The following is an 11611-nucleotide window of genomic DNA, read 5'->3' as shown; positions in this document are numbered from 1 at the left end:
AACGCTTCAACATAGAAGAACGAAATTTGGGGAACCAAGTGGGCTTAGTGTACTGATCATTACCAGAAGGTATCATCCAGTTTGCGTGAAAAAATATTTGCTGAGATTTCTGGAGATTCTTAATTTTTGGAAGCTTGGCAACCCCTTTCAATGAAAGTGTTTCTCGCCAGTCACTGCTTAGGGCTACATCAAGAGGAAACAAAACATAGAGAGAGAACGTGAAACTACTTTACTGTGTGAAGTTTCAAGAAGATAGCACAAAACGTGTTGGATTTAGAGTTCCAAATACATCTATCAATATAGGAGAAAACAGTGTGAAATGCCAAAATTCAAACTGTTACTGGAAACGAACGCTTCAACATAGAAGAACGAAATTTGGGGAACCAAGTGGGCTTAGTGTACTGATCATTACCTGAAAGTATCATCCAGTTTGGGTGAAAAAATATTTGCTGAGATTTCTGGAGATACTTAATTTTTGGAAGCTTGGCAACCCCTTTCAATGAAAGTGTTTCTCGCCAGTCACTGCTTAGGGCTACATCAAGAAGAAACATAACATAGAGAGAGAACCTGAAACTACTTTACTGTGTGAAGTTTCAAGAAGCTAGCACATACCGTGTTGGATTTAGAGTTCCAAATACATCTATCAATATAGGAGAAAACAGTGTGAAACGCCAAAATTCAAACTGTTACTGGAAACGAACGCTTCAACATAGAAGAACGAAATTTGGGGAACCAAGTGGGCTTAGTGTACTGATCATTACCTGAAAGTATCATCCAGTTTGGGTGAAAAAATATTTGCTGAGATTTCTGGAGATACTTAATTTTTGGAAGCTTGGCAACCCCTTTCAATGAAAGTGTTTCTCGCCAGTCACTGCTTAGGGCTACATCAAGAGGAAACATAACATAGAGAGAGAACGTGAAACTACTTTACTGTGTGAAGTTTCAAGAAGCTAGCACAAACCGTGTTGGATTTAGAGTTCCAAATACATCTATCAATATAGGAGAAAACAGTGTGAAACGCCAAAATTCAAACTGTTACTGGAAACGAACGCTTCAACAAAGAAGAACGAAATTTGGGGAACCAAGTGGGCTTAGTGTACTGATCATTACCTGAAAGTATCATCCAGTTTGGGTGAAAAAATATTAGCTGAGATTTCTGGAGAATTGTAATTTTTGGAAGCTTGGCAACCCCATTCAATGGAAGTGTCTCTCGCCAGCCACTGCTTAGGGCTACATCAAGAGGAAACATAACATAGAGAGAGAACGTGAAACTACTGTATTGTGTGAAGTTTCAAGAAGCTAGCACATACCGTGTTGGATTTAGAGTTCCAAATACATCTATCAATATAGGAGAAAACAGTGTGAAACGACAAAATTCAAACTGTTACTAGAAACGAACACTTCAACATAGAAGAACGAAATTTGGGGAACCAAGTGGGCCTAGTGTACTGATCATTACCTGAAGGTATCATCCAGTTTGGGTGAAAAAATATTTGCTGTGATTTCTGGAGATTCTTAATTTTTGGAAGCTTGGCAACCCCTTTCAATGAAAGTGTTTCTCGCCAGTCACTGCTTAGGGCTACATCAAGAGGAAACATAACATAGAGAGAGAACGTGAAACTACTTTACTGTGTGAAGTTTCAAGAAGCTAGCACAAAGCGTGTTGGATTTAGAGTTCCAAATACATCTATCAATATAGGAGAAAACAGTGTGAAACGCCAAAATTCGAACTGTTACTGGAAACGAACGCTTCAACATAGAAGAACGAAATTTGGGGAACCAAGTGGGCTTAGTGTTCTGATCATTACCTGAAAGTATCATCCAGTTTGGGTGAAAAAATATTTGCTGAGATTTCTGGAGATTCTTAATTTTTGGAAGCTTGGCAACCCTTTTCAATGAAAGTGTTTCTCGCCAGTCACTGCTTAGGGCTACATCAAGAGGAAACATAACAAAGAGAGAGAACGTGAAACTATTTACTCTGTGAAGTTTCAAGAAGCTAGCACAAACCGTGTTGGATTTAGAGTTCCAAATACATCTATCAATATAGGAGAAAACAGTGTGAAACGCCAAAATTCAAACTGTTACTGGAAACGAACGCTTCAACATAGAAGAACGAAATTTGGGGAACCAAGTGGGCTTAGTGTACTGATCATTACCTGAAAGTATCATCCAGTTTGGGTGAAAAAATATTTGCTGAGATTTCTGGAGATACTTAATTTTTGGAAGCTTGGCAACCCCTTTCAATGAAAGTGTTTCTTGCCAGTCACTGCTTAGGGCTACATCAAGAGGAAACATAACATAGAGAGAGAACGTGAAACTACTTTACTGTGTGAAGTTTCAAGAAGCTAGCACATACCGTGTTGGATTTAGAGTTCCCAATACATCTATCAATATAGGAGAAAACAGTGTGAAACGCCAAAATTCAAACTGTTACTGGAAAAGAACGCTTCAACATAGAAGAACGAAATTTGGGGAACCAAGTGGGCTTAGTGTACTGATCATTACCAAAAGGTATCATCCAGTTTGGGTGAAAAAATATTTGCTGAGATTTCTGGAGATTCTTAATTTTTGGAAGCTTGGCAACCCCTTTCAATGAAAGTGTTTCTCGCCAGTCACTGCTTAGGGCTACATCAAGAGGAAACATAACATAGAGAGAGAACGTGAAACTACTTTACTGTGTGAAGTTTCAAGAAGCTAGCACAAACCGTGTTGGATTTAGAGTTCCAAATACATCTATCAATATAGGAGAAAACAGTGTGAAACGCCAAAATTCAAACTGTTACTGGAAACGAACGCTTCAACATAGAAGAACGAAATTTGGGGAACCAAGTGGGCTTAGTGTACTGATCATTACCTGAAAGTATCATCCAGTTTGGGTGAAAAAATATTTGCTGAGATTTCTGGAGATACTTAATTTTTGGAAGCTTGGCAACCCCTTTCAATGAAAGTGTTTCTCGCCAGTCACTGCTTAGGGCTACATCAAGAGGAAACATAACATAGAGAGAGAACGTGAAACTACTTTACTGTGTGAAGTTTCAAGAAGCTAGCACATACCGTGTTGGATTTAGAGTTCCAAATACATCTATCAATATAGGAGAAAACAGTGTGAAACGCCAAAATTCAAACTGTTACTGGAAACGAACGCTTCAACATAGAAGAACGAAATTTGGGAAACCAAGTGGGCTTAGTGTACTGATCATTACCTGAAAGTATCATCCAGTTTGGGTGAAAAAATATTTGCTGAGATTTCTGGAGATACTTAATTTTTGGAAGCTTGGCAACCCCTTTCAATGAAAGTGTTTCTCGCCAGTCACTGCTTAGGCCTACATCAAGAGGAAACATAACATAGAGAGAGAACGTGAAACTACTTTACTGTGTGAAGTTTCAAGAAGCTAGCACAAACCGTGTTGGATTTAGAGTTCCAAATACATCTATCAATATAGGAGAAAACAGTGTGAAACGCCAAAATTCAAACTGTTACTGGAAACGAACGCTTCAACAAAGAAGAACGAAATTTGGGGAACCAAGTGGGCTTAGTGTACTGATCATTACCTGAAAGTATCATCCAGTTTGGGTGAAAAAATATTAGCTGAGATTTCTGGAGACTCGTAATTTTTGGAAGCTTGGCAACCCCATTCAATGGAAGTGTTTCTCGCCAGTCACTGCTTAGGGCTACATCAAGAGGAAACATAACATAGAGAGAGAACGTGAAACTACTGTATTGTGTGAAGTTTCAAGAAGCTAGCACATACCGTGTTGGATTTAGAGTTCCAAATACATCTATCAATATAGGAGAAAACAGTGTGAAACGCCAAAATTCAAACTGTTACTAGAAACGAACGCTTCAACATAGAAGAACGAAATTTGGGGAACCAAGTGGGCCTAGTGTACTGATCATTACCTGAAGGTATCATCAAGTTTGGGTGAAAAAATATTTGCTGAGATTTCTGGAGACTCTTAATTTTTGGAAGCTTGGCAACCCCTTTCAATGAAAGTGTTTCTCGCCAGTCACTGCTTAGGGCTACATCAAGAGGAAACATAACATAGGGAGAGAACGTGAAACTACTTTATTGTGTGAAGTTTCTAGAAGCTAGCACGTACCGTGTTGGATTTAGAGTTCCAAATACATCTATCAATATAGGAGAAAACAGTGTAAAACGCCAAAATTCAAACTGTTACTGGAAACGAACGCTTCAACATAGAAGAACGAAATTTGGGGAACGAAGTGGGCTTAGTGTACTGATCATTACCTGAAAGTATCATCCAGTTTGGGTGAAAAAATATTTGCTGAGATTTCTGGAGACTCGTAATTTTTGGAAGCTTGGCAACCCCATTCAATGAAAGTGTTTCTCGCCAGTCACTGCTTAGGGCTACATCAAGAGGAAACATAACATAGAGAGAGAACGTGAAACTACTTTACTGTGTGAAGTTTCAAGAAGCTAGCACATACCGTGTTGGGTTTCGAGTTCCAAATACATCTATCAATATAGGAGAAAACAGTGTGAAACGCCAAAATTCAAACTGTTACTGGAAACGAACGCTTCAACATAGAAGAACGAAATTTGGGGAACCAAGTGGGCTTAGTGTACTGATCATTACCTGAAAGTATCATCCAGTTTGGGTGAAAAAATATTTGCTGAGATTTCTGGAGAATCGTAATTTTTGGAAGCTTGGAAACCCCTTTCCATGAAAGTGTTTCTCGCCAGTCACTGCTTAGGGCTACATCAAGAGGAAACATAACATAGAGAGAGAACGTGAAACTACTTTACTGTGTGAAGTTTCAAGAAGCTAGCACAAACCGTGTTGGATTTAGAGTTCCAAATACATCTATCAATATAGGAGAAAACAGTGTGAAACGCCAAAATTCAAACTGTTACTGGAAACGAACGCTTCAACAAAGAAGAACGAAATTTGGGGAACCAAGTGGGCTTAGTGTACTGATCATTACCTGAAAGTATCATCCAGTTTGGGTGAAAAAATATTAGCTGAAATTTCTGGAGACTCGTAATTTTTGGAAGCTTGGCAACCCCATTCAATGAAAGTGTTTATCGCCAGTCACTGCTTAGGGCTACATTAAGAGGAAACAAAACATAGAGATAGAAGTTGATACTACTTTATTGTGTCAAGTTTCAAGAAGCTAGCACAAACCGTGTTTGATTCAGAGTTCCAAATACATCTATCAATATAGGAGAAAACAGTGTGAAACGCCAAAATTCAAACTGTTACTGGAAACGAACGCTTCAACATAGAAGAACGAAATTTGGGGAACCAAGTGGGCTTCGAGTACTGATCATTACCTGAAGGTATCATCCAGTTTGGTTGAAAAAATATTTGCTGAGATTTCTGGAGATTCTTAATTTTTGGAAGCTTGGCAACCCTTTTCAATGAAAGTGTTTCTCGCCAGTCACTGCTTAGGGCTACATCAAGAGGAAACATAACAAAGAGAGAGAACGTGAAACTATTTACTGTGTGAAGTTTCAAGAAGCTAGCACAAACCGTGTTGGATTTAGAGTTCCAATTACATGTATCAATATAGGAGAAAACAGTGTGAAACGCCAAAATTCGAACTGTTACTGGAAACGAACGCTTCAACATAGAAGAACGAAATTTGGGGAACCAAGTGGGCTTAGTGTTCTGATCATTACCTGAAAGTATCATCCAGTTTGGGTGAAAAAATATTTGCTGAGATTTCTGGAGATTCTTAATTTTTGGAAGCTTGGCAACCCTTTTCAATGAAAGTGTTTCTCGCCAGTCACTGCTTAGGGCTACATCAAGAGGAAACATAACAAAGAGAGAGAACGTGAAACTATTTACTCTGTGAAGTTTCAAGAAGCTAGCACAAACCGTGTTGGATTTAGAGTTCCAAATACATCTATCAATATAGGAGAAAACAGTGTGAAACGCCAAAATTCAAACTGTTACTGGAAACGAACGCTTCAACATAGAAGAACGAAATTTGGGGAACCAAGTGGGCTTAGTGTACTGATCATTACCTGAAAGTATCATCCAGTTTGGGTGAAAAAATATTTGCTGAGATTTCTGGAGATACTTAATTTTTGGAAGCTTGGCAACCCCTTTCAATGAAAGTGTTTCTTGCCAGTCACTGCTTAGGGCTACATCAAGAGGAAACATAACATAGAGAGAGAACGTGAAACTACTTTACTGTGTGAAGTTTCAAGAAGCTAGCACATACCGTGTTGGATTTAGAGTTCCCAATACATCTATCAATATAGGAGAAAACAGTGTGAAACGCCAAAATTCAAACTGTTACTGGAAAAGAACGCTTCAACATAGAAGAACGAAATTTGGGGAACCAAGTGGGCTTAGTGTACTGATCATTACCAAAAGGTATCATCCAGTTTGGGTGAAAAAATATTTGCTGAGATTTCTGGAGATTCTTAATTTTTGGAAGCTTGGCAACCCCTTTCAATGAAAGTGTTTCTCGCCAGTCACTGCTTAGGGCTACATCAAGAGGAAACATAACATAGAGAGAGAACGTGAAACTACTTTACTGTGTGAAGTTTCAAGAAGCTAGCACAAACCGTGTTGGATTTAGAGTTCCAAATACATCTATCAATATAGGAGAAAACAGTGTGAAACGCCAAAATTCAAACTGTTACTGGAAACGAACGCTTCAACATAGAAGAACGAAATTTGGGGAACCAAGTGGGCTTAGTGTACTGATCATTACCTGAAAGTATCATCCAGTTTGGGTGAAAAAATATTTGCTGAGATTTCTGGAGATACTTAATTTTTGGAAGCTTGGCAACCCCTTTCAATGAAAGTGTTTCTCGCCAGTCACTGCTTAGGGCTACATCAAGAGGAAACATAACATAGAGAGAGAACGTGAAACTACTTTACTGTGTGAAGTTTCAAGAAGCTAGCACATACCGTGTTGGATTTAGAGTTCCAAATACATCTATCAATATAGGAGAAAACAGTGTGAAACGCCAAAATTCAAACTGTTACTGGAAACGAACGCTTCAACATAGAAGAACGAAATTTGGGAAACCAAGTGGGCTTAGTGTACTGATCATTACCTGAAAGTATCATCCAGTTTGGGTGAAAAAATATTTGCTGAGATTTCTGGAGATACTTAATTTTTGGAAGCTTGGCAACCCCTTTCAATGAAAGTGTTTCTCGCCAGTCACTGCTTAGGCCTACATCAAGAGGAAACATAACATAGAGAGAGAACGTGAAACTACTTTACTGTGTGAAGTTTCAAGAAGCTAGCACAAACCGTGTTGGATTTAGAGTTCCAAATACATCTATCAATATAGGAGAAAACAGTGTGAAACGCCAAAATTCAAACTGTTACTGGAAACGAACGCTTCAACAAAGAAGAACGAAATTTGGGGAACCAAGTGGGCTTAGTGTACTGATCATTACCTGAAAGTATCATCCAGTTTGGGTGAAAAAATATTAGCTGAGATTTCTGGAGACTCGTAATTTTTGGAAGCTTGGCAACCCCATTCAATGGAAGTGTTTCTCGCCAGTCACTGCTTAGGGCTACATCAAGAGGAAACATAACATAGAGAGAGAACGTGAAACTACTGTATTGTGTGAAGTTTCAAGAAGCTAGCACATACCGTGTTGGATTTAGAGTTCCAAATACATCTATCAATATAGGAGAAAACAGTGTGAAACGCCAAAATTCAAACTGTTACTAGAAACGAACGCTTCAACATAGAAGAACGAAATTTGGGGAACCAAGTGGGCCTAGTGTACTGATCATTACCTGAAGGTATCATCAAGTTTGGGTGAAAAAATATTTGCTGAGATTTCTGGAGACTCTTAATTTTTGGAAGCTTGGCAACCCCTTTCAATGAAAGTGTTTCTCGCCAGTCACTGCTTAGGGCTACATCAAGAGGAAACATAACATAGGGAGAGAACGTGAAACTACTTTATTGTGTGAAGTTTCTAGAAGCTAGCACGTACCGTGTTGGATTTAGAGTTCCAAATACATCTATCAATATAGGAGAAAACAGTGTAAAACGCCAAAATTCAAACTGTTACTGGAAACGAACGCTTCAACATAGAAGAACGAAATTTGGGGAACGAAGTGGGCTTAGTGTACTGATCATTACCTGAAAGTATCATCCAGTTTGGGTGAAAAAATATTTGCTGAGATTTCTGGAGACTCGTAATTTTTGGAAGCTTGGCAACCCCATTCAATGAAAGTGTTTCTCGCCAGTCACTGCTTAGGGCTACATCAAGAGGAAACATAACATAGAGAGAGAACGTGAAACTACTTTACTGTGTGAAGTTTCAAGAAGCTAGCACATACCGTGTTGGGTTTCGAGTTCCAAATACATCTATCAATATAGGAGAAAACAGTGTGAAACGCCAAAATTCAAACTGTTACTGGAAACGAACGCTTCAACATAGAAGAACGAAATTTGGGGAACCAAGTGGGCTTAGTGTACTGATCATTACCTGAAAGTATCATCCAGTTTGGGTGAAAAAATATTTGCTGAGATTTCTGGAGAATCGTAATTTTTGGAAGCTTGGAAACCCCTTTCCATGAAAGTGTTTCTCGCCAGTCACTGCTTAGGGCTACATCAAGAGGAAACATAACATAGAGAGAGAACGTGAAACTACTTTACTGTGTGAAGTTTCAAGAAGCTAGCACAAACCGTGTTGGATTTAGAGTTCCAAATACATCTATCAATATAGGAGAAAACAGTGTGAAACGCCAAAATTCAAACTGTTACTGGAAACGAACGCTTCAACAAAGAAGAACGAAATTTGGGGAACCAAGTGGGCTTAGTGTACTGATCATTACCTGAAAGTATCATCCAGTTTGGGTGAAAAAATATTAGCTGAAATTTCTGGAGACTCGTAATTTTTGGAAGCTTGGCAACCCCATTCAATGAAAGTGTTTATCGCCAGTCACTGCTTAGGGCTACATTAAGAGGAAACAAAACATAGAGATAGAAGTTGATACTACTTTATTGTGTCAAGTTTCAAGAAGCTAGCACAAACCGTGTTTGATTCAGAGTTCCAAATACATCTATCAATATAGGAGAAAACAGTGTGAAACGCCAAAATTCAAACTGTTACTGGAAACGAACGCTTCAACATAGAAGAACGAAATTTGGGGAACCAAGTGGGCTTCGAGTACTGATCATTACCTGAAGGTATCATCCAGTTTGGTTGAAAAAATATTTGCTGAGATTTCTGGAGATTCTTAATTTTTGGAAGCTTGGCAACCCTTTTCAATGAAAGTGTTTCTCGCCAGTCACTGCTTAGGGCTACATCAAGAGGAAACATAACAAAGAGAGAGAACGTGAAACTATTTACTGTGTGAAGTTTCAAGAAGCTAGCACAAACCGTGTTGGATTTAGAGTTCCAATTACATGTATCAATATAGGAGAAAACAGTGTGAAACGCCAAAATTCGAACTTTTACTGGAAACGAACGCTTCAACATAGAAGAACGAAATTTGGGGAACCAAGTGGGCTTAGTGTACTGATCATTACCTGAAAGTATCATCCAATTTTGGTGAAAAAATATTTGCTGAGATTTCTGGAGATTCTTAATTTTTGGAAGCTTGGCAACCCCTTTCAATGAAAGTGTTTCTCGCCAGTCACTGCTTAGGGCTACATCAAGAGGAAACATAACATAGAGAGAGAACGTGAAACTACTTTACTGTGTGAAGTTTCAAGAAGCTAGCACATACCGTGTTGGATTTAGAGTTTCCAATACATCTATCAATATAGGAGAAAACAGTGTGAAACGCCAAAATTCAAACTGTTACTGGAAAAGAACGCTTCAACATAGAAGAACGAAATTTGGGGAACCAAGTGGGCTTAGTGTACTGATCATTACCAAAAGGTATCATCCAGTTTGGGTGAAAAAATATTTGCTGAGATTTCTGGAGATTCTTAATTTTTGGAAGCTTGGCAACCCCTTTCAATGAAAGTGTTTCTCGCCAGTCACTGCTTAGGGCTACATCAAGAGTAAACAAAACATAGAGATGGAAGTTGAAACTACTTTATTCTGTCAAGTTTCAAGGAGCTAGCACAAACCGTTTTGGATTTAGAGTTTCATATACATCTATCAATATAGGAGAAAACAGTGTGAAACGCCAAAATTCAAACTGTTACTGGAAACGAACGCTTCAACATAGAAGAACGAAATTTGGGGAACCAAGTGGGCTTAGTGTACTGATCATTACCTGAAAGTATCATCCAGTTTGGGTGAAAAAATATTTGCTGAGATTTCTGGAGATACTTAATTTGTGGAAGCTTGGCAACCCCTTTCAATGAAAGTGTTTCTCGCCAGTCACTGCTTAGGGCTACATCAAGAGGAAACATAACATAGAGAGAGAACGTGATACTACTTTACTGTGTGAAGTTTCAAGAAGCTAGCACATACCGTGTTGGATTTAGAGTTCCAAATACATCTATCAATATAGGAGAAAACAGTGTGAAACGCCAAAATTCAAACTGTTACTGGAAACGAACGCTTCAACATAGAAGAACGAAATTTGGGGAACCAAGTGGGCTTCGAGTACTGATCATTACCTGAAGGTATCATCCAGTTTGGTTGAAAAAATATGTGCTGAGATTTCTGGAGATTCTTAATTTTTGGAAGCTTGGCAACCCTTTTCAATGAAAGTGTTTCTCGCCAGTCACTGCTTAGGGCTACATCAAGAGGAAACATAACAAAGAGAGAGAACGTGAAACTATTTACTGTGTGAAGTTTCAAGAAGCTAGCACAAACCGTGTTGGATTTAGAGTTCCAATTACATGTATCAATATAGGAGAAAACAGTGTGAAACGCCAAAATTCGAACTTTTACTGGAAAGGAACGCTTCAACATAGAAGAACGAAATTTGGGGAACCAAGTGGGCTTAGTGTACTGATCATTACCTGAAAGTATCATCCAATTTTGGTGAAAAAATATTTGCTGAGATTTCTGGAGATTCTTAATTTTTGGAAGCTTGGCAACCCCTTTCAATGAAAGTGTTTCTCGCCAGTCACTGCTTAGGGCTACATCAAGAGGAAACATAACATAGAGAGAGAACGTGAAACTACTTTACTGTGTGAAGTTTCAAGAAGCTAGCACATACCGTGTTGGATTTAGAGTTTCCAATACATCTATCAATATAGGAGAAAACAGTGTGAAACGCCAAAATTCAAACTGTTACTGGAAAAGAACGCTTCAACATAGAAGAACGAAATTTGGAGAACCAAGTGGGCTTAGTGTACTGATCATTACCAAAAGGTATCATCCAGTTTGGGTGAAAAAATATTTGCTGAGATTTCTGGAGATTCTTAATTTTTGGAAGCTTGGCAACCCCTTTCAATGAAAGTGTTTCTCGCCTGTCACTGCTTAGGGCTACATCAAGAGTAAACAAAACATAGAGATGGAAGTTGAAACTACTTTATTCTGTCAAGTTTCAAGGAGCTAGCACAAACCGTTTTGGATTTAGAGTTTCATATACATCTATCAATATAGGAGAAAACAGTGTGAAACGCCAAAATTCAAACTGTTACTGGAAACGAACGCTTCAACATAGAAGAACGAAATTTGGGGAACCAAGTGGGCTTAGTGTACTGATCATTACCTGAAAGTATCATCCAGTTTGGGTGAAAAAATATTT

This window comes from Spermophilus citellus (genome assembly GCF_964194105.1).
Source record: "Spermophilus citellus genome assembly, chromosome: X".
Lineage (NCBI taxonomy): Eukaryota > Metazoa > Chordata > Mammalia > Rodentia > Sciuridae > Spermophilus > Spermophilus citellus.
This window is presented reverse-complemented; position numbering follows the sequence as displayed.